At 41.5% G+C, this 21416-nt stretch overlaps 1 long non-coding RNA gene across 1 annotated transcript in view; it reads left to right on the top strand.

The window, feature by feature from the left end:
* The window catches only part of LOC117361937, an 86876-nt gene extending 66093 nt beyond the window's left edge, over positions 1-20783 (top strand). The window contains exon 5 of the long non-coding RNA XR_004539761.1: positions 20158-20783. This is a non-coding gene — a long non-coding RNA (uncharacterized LOC117361937). The remainder of the gene's footprint in view (positions 1-20157) is intronic.
* The last annotated feature ends 633 nt before the right edge of the window (positions 20784-21416 follow it).

Genomic DNA, 21416 nt, shown 5'->3' with positions numbered 1-21416 from the left:
AGGACGGGCACCAGTGGGAAAAACTGGTAACAATTAAAGATAGAAATTTTGGCAGAAGAGGGTAGACGGACTCCTTGGGATGGGAGGAGGCTCCGATTTTAAGGGAGAAAAGTCTGGTTAGGTTATAAATTTCTTAAACAAGGTGGTTTTTAGTTCTTTCCTAAAGATACTATATGATTCTCTGGCGGCATCAGTGAAGTAGCCTGTCCAAGTTTGCAGTCTACCTGCTTGGAATTGGAATGTTCTATCAAAGAGGGTGTGATATCTACAGCCTATGATATTTGGGTAGGTAAAGAGGTTACGGTTTCTGGTAGGCCTAATAGAGGAGTGGAATTTGAAGTGAGGTAGTAGGTAGCTGGGGGCCAGTCCCCAGATTAGTTTATAGCAGAGGCAGGAAAATTTGAATAGAATTTGTGCTTCAATTGGTAACCAATGAAGGAGTTTGTATACATATCTAGAGTTCACCTGATGGGCAAAAAACTGATCTACTAATATTCTGTCCACAGTTGAAAATACTTTCAGGTATCATAGAGCTATTTATCATTCTTACATTATTTTCACTCCTGACTTTTGGTCATAAGTGATATCCTCAGAACTCATTTAGACAGAGAGAGTGAGCAGATGTGCTTTACTGTGACCTTGATTGATTTAATGACTCTTGCTCAAGATTATGAGATAAATCTGAAGCTCAGTGCTAATATTTATAACAGGTTTTTGCAGCCATTTCTATTTTAGATTAAATTTGACTAGATTAGTATAGAATAGTAATAAATTAAAATCTGGTGTTCATAGTAAAAGTTAGTGAGAAGTTATATTCTCCTTTGGTAGGGATATATTTCTTTTTTTAATAAATCTTTATTGATTTTTAATCTAAAAACAGTGCTAAACAAATATTTTGACAAGAAAAACACATTTTTGTTGCTGTTTTCCAGGTCTCAACACTTCTGGGTAGATAGAACTGACATTTCAGCCATTATGCAGTGGCTGGAACATCGGTTCTACTTACCAAGACATGGTGAGACCCGGAAAATAGCAACAATCATGACACCAGCCACGGAAGCCTAAGAGAACAAAGACCATTTTTGGTTTGTTTCCACAAAATGCAACATTTTCCTCCAGCTTGTTACATTTACTTTCCAGTTTGTTTTCATATTCATGTTAATATTTTTTGAATAAATGCAAATAAATAGTGCATGCATTATTGTATGTTAAGTCAATTTTATATGCACTTTGGCCTGGATTCTATAAACAGTGCCTTAAGTTAGGTGTTAGGCTATTTAAAATCCACTGAAAGTGGTTTAAAAAAAAAATGTAGGCACTTACTGGTACCTATAAAAATGGCGTCAGTATCTCCCCTATGGAGGTGTTTTATGATGCCTAACACCACTGTAGGCATGGCTAATGTTGGAAGTGATGTTAGGTGCCCTAAAGCATCTCTATAGGCACCATTCATATCAAAGGTAGTCACCCAAAATGTAAGCCTAGAAAACAATTCTATAAGTGGTACCATCGCATGATTGATACACAATTGGCAGCTGTTTTTAAGGCGGCTGCCGCCAACTAGATATAAAAAGCTTGGTATTGAACTTGGTGAGACCAAGATCTCTGAGGTCTTTTTGGTTTGGATCGTATGGGTTTCTCTCATCAGCTGCACTACTGATATTGTAAACTGGATCTACAACGTCTCACTCTCTCTCTGACTTGCTGCTCTCTTCTGAAAACAACTGCTTTCTCTCTGGGGGAGTGAGTATGGGGAACTGAGGCCAATGTAGCACCGAGGTGACTGATGACGGAATATCCGGATATGTGATTGCAGATGTATGCTTGGTAGTTTGATGTATAGAAGGGTCCACCATGCAAAAGTAACAGTTACTTCAGTGGTTAGTGGGTTCCTGCCAAATTCTTAGGATAGAAAACTTCATGGCTTTCTTTTCCCCTCTGTATCATCCTGTACAAGAATAAAATGAAATTGTGATAATGAAAACAAACAAATAAATAAATAAATATTTTGGTTTAAATTAAACATTCTAAGAAATTTTATAGCAGAAAATGCTGTCATGCTAGTGAAAAATAAATTAATTTTTTCCAGAGTTTTTTTTGGGCAGTGTTCACATTTGAAGTGAGATACCCAAGGTTTGTCTTGATCTCAAACAGGCATGTTGAAATATGCCTTGTAGACATTGCACATTTTAGCAGATGCTTCTATGGAGTACATTTTCCCTCTTGTCTTGATAAGTTGGCCACATACATAACAAAATATATTTGCTAATGTTTGCAGTCTTTGGATGTCATCTAAAACAATGCAGACATGTTACCACTTAGGCAGTTGGAACTGAACTCAGCAGGTGGGCTTAAGATCGCTATAGTTATACTGTACTACTATTTATATCGATGGAAAGCTCTTGAAGTTACTCTAAAGGCTATTTTACTAAGGCCTATGGCCAAAATTAGAGCAGCAGGCACCTACTGCTGATTTTGGTCCGCAGCAATTAAAAAATTACCACAAGACAAAAAAAGCACAGCTAGTAGACGTGTCTGCCAAAAGGCAGGTTTCACCCACATGTGCTGTGGTAACAATGCATCTAATAAGTCCTTATCACCTGCCTTGTTTATTTATTAATGACTTTCTATACCGCATTTAGCTGTACCAAACAGAGCAAGGTGGTGTACAATCTAAAAAGGACCATGACATCAACAAATAAAAATGGGAAAGAAATACAATAAAATTGACAGGACAGTGGCAATGGGGGGGGGGGGGGGGGGAAGCTTGACTGCCCAAATACAACAATTGCCGACTTCTTGATCAGAGAATATCTGTATAAATAACCATGTTTCAATGGCAGTTTTAAATTTCCTAAGCTCAGATTCATTTCAAATGTGTTGTGAAAGTGAGTTCCAGAGCACCAGTGCATTGTTGATATGCCTACATATACCTACAAAATAATCTTTCTTCTGCCCATTTGGTAAATCTTTCTTACCACAGCGACAAGTATGGCTCACCTGAGGTATTGTTTTCCATATGGCAATACCCTACTGCTCCTTAGTAAAAGGGCCCCTACGTTTACTCAGCTTGGAATCAATCTGGAATATTGCAAAAAAAAAAAAAAAGTAAATTTTAAAAATCAATGCCCTAGAACACAAAAGCAAAGTTTGAGAGGAATGATAGCCATTTTATATACTTATGTGCATAGGTAATTAAGAAATAACATTTATTTCCCAGGAACAAAAATAAAAAGTTAGTGTAATAAATCCAAAAGAAAAATCATCTCCTTAGCAAATGGGCTGAAGCATCATCCAGATAGCAGGATAACGTTTGAAGCAAAGGTGCCAAATTAATGGGATTCCTGGCCTTGCCAAACTGGTCCAGATGGTCCAAACTGAAAAGGCTATGATCTGTTAGCAGGGAAGGAAGCTGAGTTACAACAGAAGGCTAGGCAGAGGGAAGCAATATATTGAAAATGACAAGCCAGAAGCTCACAGTGCCTGACATAAAATGAAAATATAATAAATAAATTATCTCCCTCACTTTTTTTGTGTCCAGTGGCCCCTCAGTTAAACACACATTAACCAAAGGGACCTCAAATCCCAATGGGAAAGTAATTCAGGGAGCTTACAGCCCACTTAAGAGTTAAATATTCGAATCACAGGTCTGTTCCGGAAACAGGCCAGAGAAAAAAAAAAAAGCTCTCCTTCCCTTTGAGGAAAAAAAAGTCTCTAGCCAAAAAAACAGGCATATATCAATAATAATAGTAATAATTTCAATAAATTTCAAGAAGGAACATTCAGCACAAAAAATCCAAATGAAGTTAGATTTTTCAGCCTGGAAATCGTTCTCTCTCAAAATTCTAAATAACAACTGTACAAAAGATAGCAGAAATTACACAAAAAAATAGCCAAAAAGATTCCCACTGTTTTTAGCTTTCAAGAAGGAGGGTGCTTTCCTTCCAAAATGTATCCCTTGTCGATCAACTGACAATTGTAATCCACCATCTTTTAAAGCAGATTCCAGTATTTAAGTACAGTTCACCAGGCTTTCTTCAAAAAATGCAAAAAAAGTTCTAGCAAGCCTTTGTTTTGCCAAGCTGTGTCAAGAGAAACCTCTCTCGCATTTAAACCTGTTCCTTCTTGAAATTTATTGAAATTATTATTATTATTATTATTGATATATGTTTGTTTTTTTGGCTAGGGACTATTTCTTACTCAAAGAAGAGAGAATTTTTTTTCTCTGGCCTGTTTCTGGAACGAACCTGTGATTAGAATCTTTAACTCTTAAGTGGAGATGTATGCCCCCTAAGTTACTCTCCCATTGGAATCTGAGGGCCATTTGGTTAATGTGTGTCTAACTGAGGGGCCACCAGACACAAAAATGTGAAGGAGATAATTTATTTATTATGTTTTACTGGAAGTATCTTTATCTCCTTCCCCATATATTTTTTGTCTATATTTGAAATAAAATGAACACAAACATTAGCCATATCACTACTTCTTCCAATATCCCTTATAATCTCATACCCTAAAATAGATGGCAGCCTTCCCACAAGATAAGGATTCTTCAAAGCTGACAAGCCCACCCCATTTGCATACTGATGTCATCTCCTGTAATAAAATGTCTACATCCTTAAATCCCCCCAAATTAGCTTTATCCCTACATAAATTCTTCCAAAACAACTTGTCGTAGTTGAGCCTAAGGAAAACCATTGAACTTTATATATGCCCTCAATATCAAGTCAGAATATTTCAACAAACTTGAATATAGAGCTGGTTTAGCCTCCCCTAATATGCTAGCATAAATGTGAAAACCTAATGTTCAATTTATAAAATCAAACAAACCAACAATGGAGATATTCAAAGTTCCTGGTGTGCAACTTTATTTCAAAACTCTGCCTAAGAATGCGATGGCTTGAACGCACGTGTTTCGACCTCAACGACCCACCTCAGGAGCCTATAATTTTATTGACACACAAAAGATAAAACAATATTATAGAAAGCATGAATATAGAATATATAAATGTGGACAACAATAAAATGAACAATATTTTAAAAAGCATGAAAATGGCATATATAAATATGAACAACAATAATATAAACAATGTCATTTAAATATTGTGATAATATCTACTAATAAATAGACATATAAAATTAAAAATAGAGATAAAAATGTAAAAGTGTGATTAAATGGGAGGACTAAGAATATATTAAATATATATTCTTATATTGGCAGTGAATGCAAATATCTGCTAAGCAGATATTTTGTGTGGTTTCATATTATTGGACATTGGGATTTAGACATACCTTGCTGTAAACTTTCACTACTACGTAGAACAAAATATGTCATGCGACAAGGCAATACACTGTAAATATCAAAAGGAATATATATCAAAACAAGTGGAGGGGCATAATAAAAAAAAACGTCTAAGTCCCCTTTTGGCCTAAGTCCTTAAACGTTCAAAGCAGAAGCAGGGAAAGTGTCCATAACCAAAATAAATGTCCTTGTTTTGATTATGGCCTGCCTCTACTAAACGCCCAGATCACCACTACGTCTACAAGTACACCCCACAATGTCTACACTTTTTGGCCATAATGAACCCAAAAAATGCCTAAGCCCCAAACGTCCAACAGAAGGGCTTTTAGGCGAAGGAGGAGCCAGTCCTTCGCCTAAAAGCTGGATTCTGTAACCGGTGTCTGTCAAAAACAACACCGGTTACAGAATCCCCCCCCCCCACAACGATCCAGGCAGGAGGGTGCCCAAGCCCTCCTGCCATGTCGAACCGCAAACCCTTCCTCCGACAACATCAGAGCAAGAGGGAGCCCAAGCCCTCTTACCCCGTCAAACCGCAACCCCCCGACAACATCAGGGCAAGAGGGAGCTCAAGCCCCCCTGCCCCAGCGATCGTGCCCCCCCCCGCCGAGTACGAACAGGCCAGGAGGGAGCCCAAGCCCTTCTGGCCCCGGCGACCCCCCCCCCCCGACACGAAGGGCCCAGGAGGGAGCCCAAGCCCTCCTGGCCCTGGCAACCCCCCCGACTGGATTGGGCCAGGAGGAAGCCCAAGTCCTCTTTGCCCCGGTGACCCCCTACCCCCCACCCCCCACTAAAATATGGGCAGGAGGAATCCCAGGTCCTCTTGCCCTCGACACAACCCCCCTCCCCCCAATGACCACCCCCCAAGAACCCCCGATCCCTCCCCCCACCGACCCGCGACCCCCCTGGCTGACCCCACAATCCACCCCACCCCCCTTCCCCGTACTTGTTAAGTTGGCCAGACGGACAGGTGCCAAGCCCGCCCGTCCGGCAGGCCAGCCAGATCCAGACTGAGTTGGAAGTGGATTCATGCCCTTTTACTACTGTAACTTCTTTTCTAAATCCATCCTTTTCACCATCTTGTATAAGTTCCTCAGGAATTTGTAGTCTCTCAGTTGCTTGCATCAAAAAATACCCTTACCTTTGTTCACACTCCAAATTTTCCCTGTGTCTTCATTGTCTCTCATCCTATCAGATGCACAATCCATAACCCCTCCATCAGACTCACCCGTATAGAAACCAATCTCATCCAGACTGGAGATAACTTCAGTTCTGTGCCCTATAGTAGGTGTCTTTCTTTTCCTGCTAAATTTCTTCCCTTAGGCTTTACCACAGAAGTCCTTATCTGATCACTAACCTGACCCTTCTGCTCTACAGAAGAGTTCTTACTAGCTGCCATATCCTGACTCCTTCCTTTATCTGTCATAGTTGAAGAACCAGGCAGCGAATCAGGCTCATCCCTAAAACAGTCCAATTTTCTAGAAATTCATTTCCATCCCTTTTCTTTTTGACCCTAACTCCCATGTTTCTTCTTCCAGTTATCTGAATTTTAGGAGTCATAGCACGAGTCACAACATAGCCCTTAACACAAAGGCCACAATTGCTGCACACCACCCCAAATAAATTAACCCCAAATCCTACCCTGGTCCTCAAAACCCCAATTTGACTTCATTCCTAAACACATGACAAGGAGTCACAGCTGGGGCATGTTTTGGGCAAGATTACAATAAACTTAAAAAATAAACACATATCCCTCATTTCAGAAAAGAATGTTTAGGTTTCAGAAATCAGAATTCCATCCCCTTAATCTGTCAGTGGTTGATATCTTCCCTGGAAGAAGAAGTTAAAGACATTTCTTTTTCTTGATGCCTTCGAGACTTAACTGTCCTTTTAAGGGTGACCTAGAACGATTTTACCTCCAGTAACCCCTCTATTGTTTTTCCCTAAACATTTTCTTTTACTTTGATTATTGTAGATCTTGCCCATTTATCTTTCATTTCCGTTTGTCATGGTTTTAAATGTCTCTGAATGTTGTTATTCCTGATGATGCTCTGTCATCTTAAATTTGTATTTTAGCCAATGTATGTTTTTACAAATTTGTATACTGCCTAGCAGATTTGATTGGGCAGTATAAGAAATTTTAAATAAACTTGAAACTTGAGACTATGTGATAGCTTCTAGAAATATAAATGTTTATGGTTAAAAAATAGATGACATAAATGTTAATATTGCTATTTCCTAACATAAAAATATATGTACTAGCATATAAACATTTATGTGCCCATGTTGACTTTCTTCCATATTTTTCACTTTTATAATTCTAAACTGGATGTTCCTTCCTCAAGAAACCACAGATAAATTTCACTAGAAATTTTCAAAAAGCTTTACTCTGACAAAACTAGTGGAACTTGAGATGTCCTGACCTAGATCTTTCAGATCAAGTTTCAAGTTTCAAGTTTATTAAAAAGTTTGTTATACAGCTTATACAAATTTCTAGGCGGTGTACAATAATAGTAAAAAAAGGGGAAATCGTTAAAAATTACACCAAACGAAAGACCACTGAAGACAAAAAAGTAAACTCCACACAAAAGGGGAAAAGGGAAGAACTACAATATTTAAAATAAAATAAAGTACATTTAAAAGGGAAAAAACAGTAGGAAGGGAAAGACTGACAATTGTTTAGTCCTAAAAAGGACAGTTTTATCCGAAAGCATCCTCAAATAAAAAAGTTTTGAGTTTAGCTTTAAATTGTTTAAGAGAAGGTTCCGTCCGCAAATAGGGAGGCAATGAGTTCTAAAGGATAGGAGCAGTAACAGCAAAATTATTGGATCTCAAAGTGTTGATCGATTTGAGAGATGAGACAATTATAAGATTCTGCAATGTGGAACGAAGAGATCTAGTTGGGTGATAAGGAGTAAGAAGCTGGTCAATAAATGCTGGTTGATTGAGTGATTTGGAAGTAAAAGTTAATAACAAGATTTTATAGTTAATTCGATGTTCAACCGGTAACCAGTGAGCATCAATTAGAAGAGGTGAAACATGGTCATATTTTCTAGCACCATAAATAATTTTAATAGCAGTGTTTTGTATTATCTGTAAGCGTCTTATTTCCTTTCTGGTGATACCCTTATAGAGGGAGTTACAGTAATCTATACAAGCAATGACTAAAGAATGGATTAATGTATTTAAGGAGGAAAGGTCTAAGAGTTTGGAAAGAGAGCGAATCATTCTGAGGCGGTGGAAACATTTCTGAACCACCGTACTGATGTGATCATGGAAAGAAAATTTAGAGTCAAAGGTTACTCCTAAAAGTTTCAGGGTGGGAACCATGTTAATTGGAAAGGATTCAAATTTTAAGGGGACCTGGAGAGTTAGCCCCTCTTTAAGAGGGAAAATCATAAGTTTGGATTTATCAATGTTGAGTGATAACATATTTGTATCAAGCCATGATTTGATTTTTTTGAGTTTTAGGTTGATTGAGGCAACTTCCCCAATGTTATTCAAATCAATCGGGTGAACTAACTGTACATTGTCGGCATAAGCGATCTGATTTATACATTCTCTAAAAAAATATGGGGCTAATAATCGAATGAGAAAAACATCCAAAAACTGGCCTAAATCAGCACTTGGATGAACATTATCAAAATACGTCCAAGTGCCGATAATAAAAACGGGTTTTGGATGTATTTGTAAACGACCTAGGCCTTCATAGTGCCACTGAACGACCATAGCTAAACGGGGCGTTTCAGGAGGAGTGTTGAGGGCGGGAGTTGGGCGAGACCTGGGCCGGCTTACACTTAGTTGTACTGCATGTATAACCAAAAGTTCTAAAGCACAGGATCGATGCAACTTGGACGTTGTGACTTAGACCATTTAAAACATGGTCTAAGTCACAAAAAATCACCTAAAGTGACCAGATAAGCACTGAAAACACATAATACAGACCCCCACATACTACCCCAGAGATCACCGACCCCCCCAACCCCATAAAAATTGTAATCACACCTTTAAAATTCAGCCTCCAGACCATCATTACCTGGCAGCCTAGCATAGGAAAGCCTAGTCGACCTGCACAGAGATGTCTTAAGCCATCTTGGGGGTAGGTTAGGGACCCATGGAGAGGAGGACCCATGCCCATAAGCCCCTGTAATCACTGCATTGATAATGAAACATGTGCACTCCCCTATACACTCACCAAACCCTTTTGTACTGGCATATAAGTGGCTCCTGCAGCCATAAGGACTATTAGGGTGGTAGATAAGTGGGTCTAGGGGATTCTAGAGGTAGTTTGGGGAGCTGGAGTGAGATGATGACATATCACCCTTTTTGTGAAGTTCACAGCAGTGCCTTGTAAGGTACCCCACTATTTAGGTGCCATGTCTGGGTGTTCAGTCCATCATTTTGCAGACCATTCCCATGTTCAACAGGGCTTATTCTAGGCGTTTTTGACTTGGACGAAAAGTTTGATGAAAATGTGGTATAAAGATGGACGATTTAGCGACTTGGACAATCAGATCAGCAGGATGTATACTTAAGACAATTTTTGAAACAAAAAAAAAATTTGGGCGTATTTTTTGAAAATGTGTCCTAAGCTGTTTTTTACTTTGGATGACTTGCGACTTAGACGAAAACGGACTTAGACATTCCTTTCGATTATGCCCTTCTATGCTTCTAAGCACTCTTCATTATCAACCATATTAATAGCTAACACATGATAATGACTTCCACCCATTTTTCACCAACACCTTGAATCCAAATGGTATTTTCTATATTTGCTGTTTAATGCAGAAATAAATATGCATTGTTAAAGTACATACAAACCTATGTTAACACAGCTAACTGAGTTTAATAAAAAGATCCCTAGATATAACATTGCATGCTAAATTAAAGAAAACTGAACTGAGTAGAAGGGTATCCTTATGCCTAGCTTTGTATGGACTTTTATTATCCCCCACCCCCACTCCTTTTATAAAGCTGCACTAGAGGTTTTTAGCATAGAACTCAGAGGAAAATGCTCTGATGCTCACAGGAATTCTGAGCGTCAGAGCATTTATCAAGGGGGAGGACCTGGATATAATTGGAATTACAGAAACATGGTGGACAGAGGAGAATCAATGGGATGTGGCGCTGCCAGGGTACAAGCTCTACAGGAGGGACAGGACCCACAAGAAGGGGGGAGGCATAGCACTATATATAAAGGACTCTATCTACTCGGTCGGGATAGATACGGCAAAGAAGGCAGAGGGGCTGGAATCGCTATGGGTCAAATTGCCGGGAAACAAGGGTACAGGCATAAAACTGGGGCTGTACTATCGCCCACCTGGTACGCCGGAGGAAATCGGACACGACTTGGAAGCTGAACTGAGACAAGAATGCAGGACTGGAAGTGTAACAGTGATGGGGGACTTCAACTACCCGGGGATTGACTGGAGTACGGGTCACTCCAACTGCACTAAGGAAACAGGATTTGTAGAAGCTGTGAGGGACTGCTTCATGGAGCAACTAGTCAAGGAACCGACGCGAGGGAGTGCTACTCTTGACCTCATCTTAAACGGATTAGGGGGGCCTGCAAGAGGGGTAGAAGTGGGAGGACCACTAGGCAACAGTGACCATAACGCGATCCGATTCACATTAGAAAGGGGGACACCCACAGTAAAGAGGACCGCAACAACTGCGCTCAACTTCAGGAAAGGGAACTATGTTGCTATGAGGGAAATGGTGGGGAGGAAGCTCAAAAACGTCCTTAAGATGGAGACTGTAGGAAGCGCCTGGACCCTATTCAGGGACACCCTGCAGGAAGCACAAAGAATGTACGTCCCAAGTTTCAGGAAAGGCGGCAAGAACAAGCGGTCAAAGGACCCGGTTTGGATCTCAACAGAAGTAAAGAGGGCAATAAACGACAAGAAAGTGTCCTTCCGGAGATGGAAAAAGGACCCAACGGAGGAAAATCACCAGGCGCACAGGAAATGCCAAAAGGAATGCCACCGAGAGGTTAGAAAAGCAAAAGGGAAATATGAAGAGGGGCTGGCCAGGGAGGCGAAAAACTTCAAGGCATTCTTCAGTTACGTAAAGGGGAAGCGACCAGCGAGAGAGGAGGTGGGGCCGTTGGACGATGGGGATAGGAAGGGAGTGATCAAGGAGGATAAAGAGGTAGCTGAGAGGTTGAACACGTTCTTCTCGTCGGTTTTCACGAGAGAAGACACATCTAATATACCGGACTCAGAGGAGCTCATGAGTGGGGAACAGGCTGAAAAATTAGAACACATAGAGGTAAGTAAGGAGGATGTCCTCAAGCAGATAGACAGGTTAAAATGCGGCAAATCGCCGGGCCCGGACGGGATCCACCCAAGGGTTCTGAAGGAACTAAGACAAGAAATAGCGGGCACAATCCAGCATGTTTGCAACCTATCCTTGAAAACTGGAGAGGTACCGGAGGACTGGAAATTGGCGAATGTCACACCTATCTTCAAGAAGGGATCGAGGGGAGACCCCGGAAACTACAGGCCGGTGAGCCTGACTTCAATTATAGGGAAGATGGTGGAAGCTATGATCAAGGATGGTATTTGCGAGCATATCGAGAGATATGGCCTACTGAGAACAAGCCAGCATGGATTCTGTAAGGGAAGGTCATGCTTAACGAACCTTCTGTACTTCTTTGAGGGAATAAGCAGTCGGGTGGACAATGGGGAACCTATAGACATCATTTACCTTGATTTTCAAAAGGCTTTCGACAAGGTGCCACATGAAAGGCTGCTTAGGAAACTGTGGAACCACGGGGTGGGAGGGGATGTGCACAGATGGATCGAGCACTGGTTGTCGGGTAGACTGCAGAGGGTCGGAGTAAAGGGACACTACTCTGACTGGCGGGGAGTCACAAGCGGTGTGCCACAGGGATCGGTGCTGGGGCCGTTACTCTTCAACATATTTATCAATGACCTGGAAAAAGAGGCAAAGTGTGAGGTTATAAAATTTGCAGACGATGCCAAACTGTGCGGCAGAGTTAGGTCTAGGGAGGAGTGTGAGGACCTGCAAAGGGACCTGGACAAGCTGGAAGACTGGGCAAACAAATGGCAAATGCGCTTTAACGTGGAAAAATGCAAGGTCATGCATATAGGTAAAAAGAACCCGTTGTTCAAATACAAATTGGGGGGGGGCATTATTGGGAGACAGCAGTCTTGAGAGAGACTTGGGTGTGCTGGTAGATGCATCACTGAAGCCATCTGCACAGTGCGCAGCAGCCTCGAAAAAAGCCAACAGGATGCTGGGCATCATAAAGAGGGGCATAACAACCAGGACGCGGGAAGTCATCATGCCATTGTATAGAGCTATGGTGCGTCCACATCTGGAATACTGCGTTCAATATTGGTCGCCGTACCTCAAGAAGGACATGGCAGTGCTTGAGAGAGTCCAAAGGAGAGCAACGAAACTGGTAAGAGGGCTGGAACACTGCCCATACGCCAAGAGGTTGGATAGGCTGGGGCTCTTCTCTCTGGAAAAAAGGAGGCTCAGGGGAGATATGATAGAGACCTTCAAGATCATGAGGGGCATAGAGAGGGTGGATAGGGACAGATTCTTCAGGCTGAAGGGGTCAACAGGCACGAGGGGGCATTCGGAGAAACTGAAGGGAGATAGGTTCAGAACAAATGCAAGGAAGTTTTTCTTCACCCAAAGGGTCGTGGACACTTGGAATGCGCTACCGGAGGAAGTGATCAGGCAGAGTACGGTACAGGGATTCAAACAGGGATTGGACGGATTCCTGGGGGATAGGGGGATCGTGGGATACTGAGAGAGGTGCTGGGATGTAACACAGGTATAGAAAGCAAACCAAGTAATAAGTATAGAAAGCCAAACAGGTCGTGCATGTGCAAGACCGGAGGGTTAGGACTTCGATGGAAAGATAAAACTCAATGGGAAACCAAGGTGGCAAGGGGGCCCCTTCTGGTGTCTCAGACAGGCCGTGACCTGTTCGGGCCGCCGCGGGAGCGGACTGCTGGGCAAGATGGACCTGTGGTCTGACCCAGCGGAGGCACTGCTTATGTTCTTATGTTCTTATGTTCTTATCACCTCAGCCTAGCTAAAAACCTCTAGCATACCTTGATAAAAGGGGCCATATATATGCATCTATAGTATCTTATGCATATTCATTGTGGAATTGTTCTTTGTGTAGCAGGCATTAATAAGATGTCAAATATCAGTTAATAAATAATAAATGCCTATGGCCTGACCGCCCTGAGTAGGCCCACTCTTACCATTAGAAACCAAGAAGGGTTGGGCCTGTCTAGTACCTGGATGGGAAACCACCTGGAAATTTTGTATAGAACAAATGGGTAACAGGATGATTAAACAATGTTATACCAAACCCAAATCTGGATACTTTCTTATGAACCCCAAAACATTCACGGGTCAATATAAAATATTATTCTTTGTTTATTACTATCATTTTCTTAATAACCCTCAAAGCTTCCCTTTAAACACTTTATTTATACTAAAGAATGGACATATCATAGAATACTCAGTGAATACCTGGGAATGTCAAGTGCTGTAGGCTGAGGGGCCCTATTTTGGGCAACAGAATTATAGGGCTCCTTTTACTAAGCTGTGCTAGCAGTTTTAGCCCACGCTACAATGCCGCACACGCTAGATGCTAACGCCTCCATAGAGCTGGCGTTAGTTTTTCCGTGTAGCACGGGAGTTAGCGCGTACTAATCTTCAGCGTTTGCTAAAAACGCTACCACAGCTTAATAAAAGGAGCCCATAGTGGAGTCACCCACTGCACAGGAGAAGGCAATGGCAAACCATTCCTGTACTCTGCCATGAAACATCACAGGGTGGGTTCTTCACTGTGCATGTTGTCATGAGTCAGTGGACAACAGAGTGGCATGATCAATCCAATAAATGATAAATTAGTAAAACATAACTGGCTGGCTGTGATGCAAAGACTGGACTGAGAATCGCTGTTCTAGGATTTTACTCTATAGGACTCTTTGACACAGTGTAAACATGTCTCTGTTATACAGTATAATCAGGTTTTTTCTCAGTGCCCCAGGAGACAAAAACATTTTTATTGAATATAGGCCCTTAGTAGGAGTCTGTCAAAACTAGCATTGACAAATTATTTACCCTGCCTACAACTATCTTACTTTGACGCTGCTCACGATGACTCAGTAACCAAACAAACTTAGCTGTGATCAATTATTGAAATAGAGATAACAAATACCAAGCGTACTGGTGATGTATTAGAAAGTACTCTTTAATCAGAATCAATACTAACCAAGTGAATTGGGACAATGTTGATAGCTCAGAGGGAAATAGTTGAAAAACTAAAAGAGATTTCAGCTATTATTCAGAGATTAAAATTGATAAGGACATTTTGAAAAAAAAAAATAAATGTGATACAAATTTGTTTTATCAATTGAAATCCAGTATGAGTTTCTATAGTAATTCTAGATATAACTACTGGCCTTTTATTTTACATTCAACCTAATAAATAAATGGAACAGGTAAAATAATATGGTTTATAAGAAGCTCATTTAACTTTATTAAGGAGCCAGGGAAAGGCCAGCCCAATAGAGAAGTACTTCAAAAGATGCATTATTAATCTATCAAAGAAGTCAATAGCTGGAACCTATGAAACTTTGTAACAAAATATTCTTATTTCGGAGAAGGTGCCATGAGCAAATGTATACTTTTGGATTTTCAAAACAGGAAACTGACTATACAGAAGTTAATAATCAAAGTCATTGACATCAAGAGACTTTTTATTATTCTCAAGATTGTTAAGGTAAATACTAAGGTCTTCTTCTATCAAACTGTGATAGCAGTTTTTAGCGTGGGGAGCCGCTCTGAATGGCCAGCACTGCTCCCGATGCTCACTGAGTTTCTATGAGCATCAGGAGCAGTGTGGGCCATTCAGCGCGGCTCCCTACGCTAAAAACTGCTATTACAGTTTGATAAAAGAGGGTCTAAATGTTGCTTTTGTCCCCCATAATGGAAGATATTAAACATTGAAGAAGTAAAAGATTTGCTAAGAACATTGGTCCAAATTCACTAAGGATTGTGATTCAATCGCTGTTGGCCAATTCTCTGCCCAATTTTGAAATGACTGATTCACTATCTTTTTTGCATGCAAATGATTTGCATGCAAACTCCCCAATTCAATCGCTCAGTGATTGAGTCGGTGCACAGCCTTGACAGTACTGACAGGAGAAGCAGCCTCCTGTCACTGCTGCCAGGGCTTCTGTCGTCAGTCTGCCAAACTTATGGCAGGAGGGATGCCCGGTTTCCTTCTGCCATTGGTGCTGTCGGCCCCCTCCTCCCCTGTCTGTCCGTGGCCGACCGAACACCCCACTCACCCGCCCACCCCGTGAACACTGCTCTTAAAAATATAGCAGGAGGGATGCCCACTATATCAGCGTCACTCCTTCTCCCCCTACAAAAACAAATGGCAGGAGGGATGCCCACTCCCTCCTGCTGTTGGATCCCCCCTAACTCAGATATGGCAGGAGGGATGCCAACTCCGTCCTGCCATTGGACCCCCCCCCTAAACTTAGATATGGCAGGAGGGATGCCAATTCTCTCCTGCCATCAGAACCCCCCCTATCTCCATTGGCCTGGCCCCCCTAGTACATCCCCTCGGTACCTGTAAGTTGAAAGCAGGAAGAGTGCTCAGTCCCTCCTTCTCCTCCGGCCTCCAGTGTTGCAATGCGGGCCTTAGGGCCCTGTCCTAGTGTATCATATGATGCATGGGGAGGGACATAAGGCCTAGATTGGTTCAGGCACCTCGAGGTCCTCCCTAGTGCGCCTTAGTAAAAGGCCCCAAATGATCTCTCTAAAGAAAAATGACTTTTCCTGCAATAATATATGGTTGTATGCCAAAGGATATTACTAAAAAAACCTACAATTAGCTTATTTATTTATTCAGTTTTCTATACCATTCTCCCAGGGAAGGTCAGAATGGTTTTACATGAATTTATTCAGGTACTCAAGCATTTTTCCCTGTCTGTCCTGGCAGGTTCACAATCTATCTAGTGTACCAGGGGCAATGGTAGGATTAAGAGACTTGCCTAGGGTCACAAAGAGCAGCATGGGTTTGAACTCACAGCCTCAGAGTACTGAGGTTGTAGATATAAGCACTGTGCCACACTCTCTCCCCTAATCTTTGTACTCCACGAATCATAGAATTTCAGGTACTGACAATGCCTTGAAATCTGAGAGCTAAATCATGGACATAGTGCTGATTCTCATTGAAAGTAGGCACCGGAAATTTAGGCCTATAAAACCCCTGCCTATATTTTTGGAACCTACTTTGGACATGGCCGCAATTCTGTACATGGTGCTGTCACATGATTAACACCGTGCACAAAAAAGTCTCCGACTAATTACTCAAAAAATATATAGATTGACATACAAGTGGCACCACTTTTCCGGGTGGCCACTGATAGTGATACCATTTTCAGAATCCAGCCCTTAGTGTGTACTAAGAAGCCCTTTTTATTTCTATGCGCCTCTTAGCACTTAGCATGTGCCAATCATTAGTGTGTGCTAAATTCATCAGCATACATTAGTAAAATGATCTCAGTCAGTTGTAACCTGATTAACATTTCCAGTTGACTAATACCTGATATTCATGCAGTTCAGCTTTAGAGTTAACTGAATAGCATTGCACTTTCTGGTAAATTTTTAAGTGTGTGCACAGCATATCTGTGAGCCTTTCCTCTAAACTAGTTAAACTTTCTTTTATCATTCAGTTTTCAAGGCACACTTCAACTGGTCAATAGTCTCTAAAATTAATCATTGTGTGTGGAGACACTAGAAGATTTCATTTACGAGTTGTTTCAGAAGTTGTTAGAAGTACTGCACCAAATGTTCAAAATTCTGTTGCATGACTTATATTCCGCCAGTGTCACTATACCCACATTACTCCTCTCCTCAAGTCACTTAATTGGCTCCCTATCCATTTCCACATACAGTTCAAACTCCTCTTATTAATATACAAGTGTATTCACTCTGCAGCTCCTCAGATTCTATCCTATCTTTCCTTATACTCCTTCCTGAGAACTCTGCTCATTAGGTAATTTTCTATTACCTGTAGTAATAATAATAATAATAATAACAACAACAGCTTACCCTTCTCCTCTACTGAGAACTCCAGACTCCATCCCTTCTATCTTGCCACACTGTATACCTGGAACAGACTGCCTGAGTACAAGAGATATCTGGATAGAACTCTCGCTTTTCAAGCTGGTAGAATGAATGATTGGTTTGGTAAAATTTTTATGCTTCCTCTTACCTTACTTTTAGAAAACTAGTAAAAAATGTCACAAACACTCCTCAAAGCGGAGCTAAACTGTGACAAACCTTATGCTCTGGCGTGTCCCCTACAACCAGGGGTATCTTCAGGACTTTTGATTGGCCCTAGGAAACTGCCTTGGCCTGGGAGAAAACAAAGTAAGTACTGGCTTCAAGTCACCATAACTCAGACAAAGTTCTTCAAGAAAGAATAATAGATTTATTCTGACCTTAGCGGTCCAAAAGTTGTAACACAAAGGCAAATATCTGCAGCATTTCACCCAAAACAAATTCAGTTTCAAAGTACAAAAGAAAAAACATCCAGTTTGTCTTGCCTGAGTTCTTGCACTCTGGCTCAGCAATGAATTTATACTGATATTCAAAACAAAAAACAAACTTTCAGCAGTATTTGTCTCAGAGGCTTGAAAGATAGATTTCCAGCATTCATATGAAGTTCAGATAGCTCTTATAGCAGAAAAGGTTATATACTCTGTTAGGCAGCAAGCAACAGCACAGCTTTACAAAGAGCTCACTATCACTGCAGCTACCTCTTGGACGGAAGTTCAGCTGTGGGAGATCATGTGATTATACTACCAGCAAATGGTAGCCACAGTAAGGTTTCCAAACTTAAAAAACCCATTCATACAGCTCCCAGGTTCTTTAGCCCCAAACTTTACTTTAGGAAAGCAAGATGTCAACATTCAGGTGAGTACACTTCTTGAACCAGAATAATGGTTAGTTTAAAAACAGGCAGCAAATTCATAAAGCATTTCTTGCTCAGAAAGAAAAAAAAAAAAAACACCAGCTGCTTCCCAGCTACTCACTGTCTTTCAGTTAGTGTCCATGGTTCTGACTGTCTCTCTAGCATAGGGCCAGTGTCTTTCACTTCCATTTCTTCCACACATTTAGGGATCTGGAAGTCTAAGGTGAGGAGGCTTTCTTCCACCTCCTGTATCGGCCAATCTGGAACCTCTATCTCTGCTTCCTGGCCCTAAGGCTCTCGCACTGCTTTGGGCTGCTGGAGTGACTCACCCTCATCACTCTCTCCTCCTCCTGCTGTTTGCTTCAGCCTGCTTTTAGTCATCCTACAGCCAATCCCCTTCAGCCTGTAGAGGGGGATGGGTTTTGGTTCCATTGCAGGCTTTCCCTGCCTGTTTTGCCTGGGTTTTCTAGGCTCAGCTAGTTTCTCTTTGGCTGTCCTAGCTGACTTATAGACCGGATGCTGCTGTTGCCAGTCTGCCTGCCCCTGCTCCAGATCATATGGGCAAGAGAGGTCAGACTCAAGTTGGTCACCAGAATCAATCTGGTCAGCTCTTCTGCACCCGATCCTATTAGGGGCAAAACTAGTGCTGGTGCTAGGTTTGTCACAAAACCCAGTAGTTCGATCAATTCATAACTTAAGCGCAGGCCGGATTAATGAATAGGCCCAGTAGGCACATGCCTAGGGCCCGATATAGTTAGGAGGGTCCATTGAAGGATGACTTACCAATATGCCAATTTTTTTTTTCAGACGGCAATGGGCCCCCATCCGACAACAGCAATAACACTGACTTCCCCTCCCCACCGGCATGGATGGACGGCAATGTGGCCTTCCTCCAGCATCAAAGGCAACACGGCCAAGGCAACTCAAGAAGGTCCCGCGATAACTGTCTGCCGGTCCATCCCCCTCCTATGTCACTTACTTCTTCCGACAGACGCAGTCATCGTGGGATCTTCATGAAGCTGAGCCGTCCGCGCTGCCATTGATGCCGGAAGAAGGCCGCGTTGCTGTCCGTTGATGCTGGGGGGAAGGGGTCTGGGCTGGCCGGTATTCTCATCGTTGTCGGGTGGGGGGAGGGGCGTTTCCGTTGGCATGTGGAAAGGGTGGTGGAGGGAGAGAGGTTAGTTTGTGATTACATATTCCATACTAGGCGAAGGTGTTTTCTGTGTTCTGTTTGTATGAAAGACATGTTTTTTTTGTTAGCGTTGACTAGCCTTGTTTGGCGAAATGCATCAGGTATGGTTCTTGGGCGCACCTTGAATTAACCTGATCTGAATCTCCTTATTTTCTGCCAATCTTCTTTTGTTTCTTGTTGGATTCTTTGGCGGACTGCTTGCCTCGTTGTTTCGTTGCAAGTTAACATACATGGAGTGGAACGTACTAGAGGAGTTACAGATTTGGTTGTTTATACATACATATGGATTACAGTTGGTTGATGTAGAGTGAGGCAGTTGAGAGGCGTTGTAAACTTGGTTATTAATATAGACTTATATTTCAGATAGTATTACTGCTTTACAAATATATGAACACTTTTATTATATACATGGAAAGGGTTCAGAGTTAAAGTCCTAGGTAAGGAGGTGGGAAGGGAAGGAAGGGGGATTTGTTCAGAGATGTTTGGGGGTTGCATATAAGAAAAACTGTGTACTGTATGCTAATCTTTGTTTTGAATTAAAAAAAAAATACAAGTGGAAATAAATTGCCTAACCCCTATTTATTAATTTAAGTTAATTGTATACTGTCTATTAATGGGGTTGTTTAACCAGTTTACATTCAGGTACTCAACCATTTTCCTTATCTGTCCCAGCAGGCTCGCAATCTATCTAATGTACCTGGGGCATTGGAGAATTAAATGATTTGCCCAGGGTCACAAGGAGCAGCATGGGGCTTGAACTTACAACCTCAAGGGTGCTGAGACTGTAGCTCTAACCACAAGGACACTCCTTCCTCCTGTTGGTTTGTTTTAATTAGATTGTAAGCTCTATTGAGCAAGGATTACATGTTTAATATACGAATGCAGCACTGCTTATGTCTAGCACTGCTGCAGAGGGGATTGTGGCTGGGATTTTAGGGAAGGAGTGTTGTGATGCAACGAAGAGAATGGGCATCTCTCCCGCTGCATCACAACACAGGGCTTTTTAGCAGTCTCTGACACTGACCGGCGCCCCTGGACCAGTCGCATTTTTTTGTCACCAAAAGCTGATGCCGCTTTTTGAAAATGGCATGGCATTTTTTAAGAATCCACCGGAGGGTTAATTTCAATGTCGAAGAGTCCATTTACATGTCAGTGTCAGAGACTGCTAGAAACCTTGCTAAAGATGGAGATAATCCCTTTTGATAATCTGCTGCAAAACTGCATACAGGCTAAACTGCTGGAAAACAGTTTAGCGATGGCCTTAAACTTTTAAGAATCTTGCCCTTAGTGTTTGGTTTTCAACAAGCATAAAATCATTAAAGCTAACCGCTTGCAGAATAATTTATTCTGTATAACAAATCCTCTTTGTCCTCTTTATTGGAATAATTGACTATAAATTAAAACTATAAATTATGTGATGTACTAAGCGTGGGTAGGAGCTGGGGCAGGTAGGTGCGAAATAAGATTGAATTAGGTCATGCTGTGCCTTCTGTTATTTGTTCATGTTCTAGGCCGGTGGTTCTCAAACCTATCCTGGGAGGCCCCCAGCCAGACAGGTTTTGAGGATATCCTTAGCGAATATGCATGAGAAAGATTTGCATACTTGTCACTTCCATTATATGCAAATCTCTTCCATGTATGTTCATTAGGGATATCCTGAAAACCCGACTGGCTTGGTATCCCCCAAGACAGATTTTAAAACCACTGTACTAGGCTGTAACAGTTAAGTTTCAACCTCTGACAAAAAGGTCAAGTTTAAGGCTATTGAGAGAAAGGGTTTTATACTATTCAAACTAATTAATAAAGTTTGCTTTATAAAATTCAAACTGCTTTTATCAATAAACCTACAATTTCTCTTATCCCCATCTTTATCACCAAACATAGAAGAGAATAATGGTCACTTACTCAGAGAGATATTACCTTTTTACAGAACT

Source organism: Geotrypetes seraphini, chromosome 6 (assembly GCF_902459505.1).
Source record: "Geotrypetes seraphini chromosome 6, aGeoSer1.1, whole genome shotgun sequence".
NCBI classification, from domain to species: Eukaryota; Metazoa; Chordata; class Amphibia; order Gymnophiona; family Dermophiidae; genus Geotrypetes; species Geotrypetes seraphini.
Note: the sequence above shows the minus strand (reverse complement) of the source record. Positions and strands in the feature narration are given on the sequence as shown.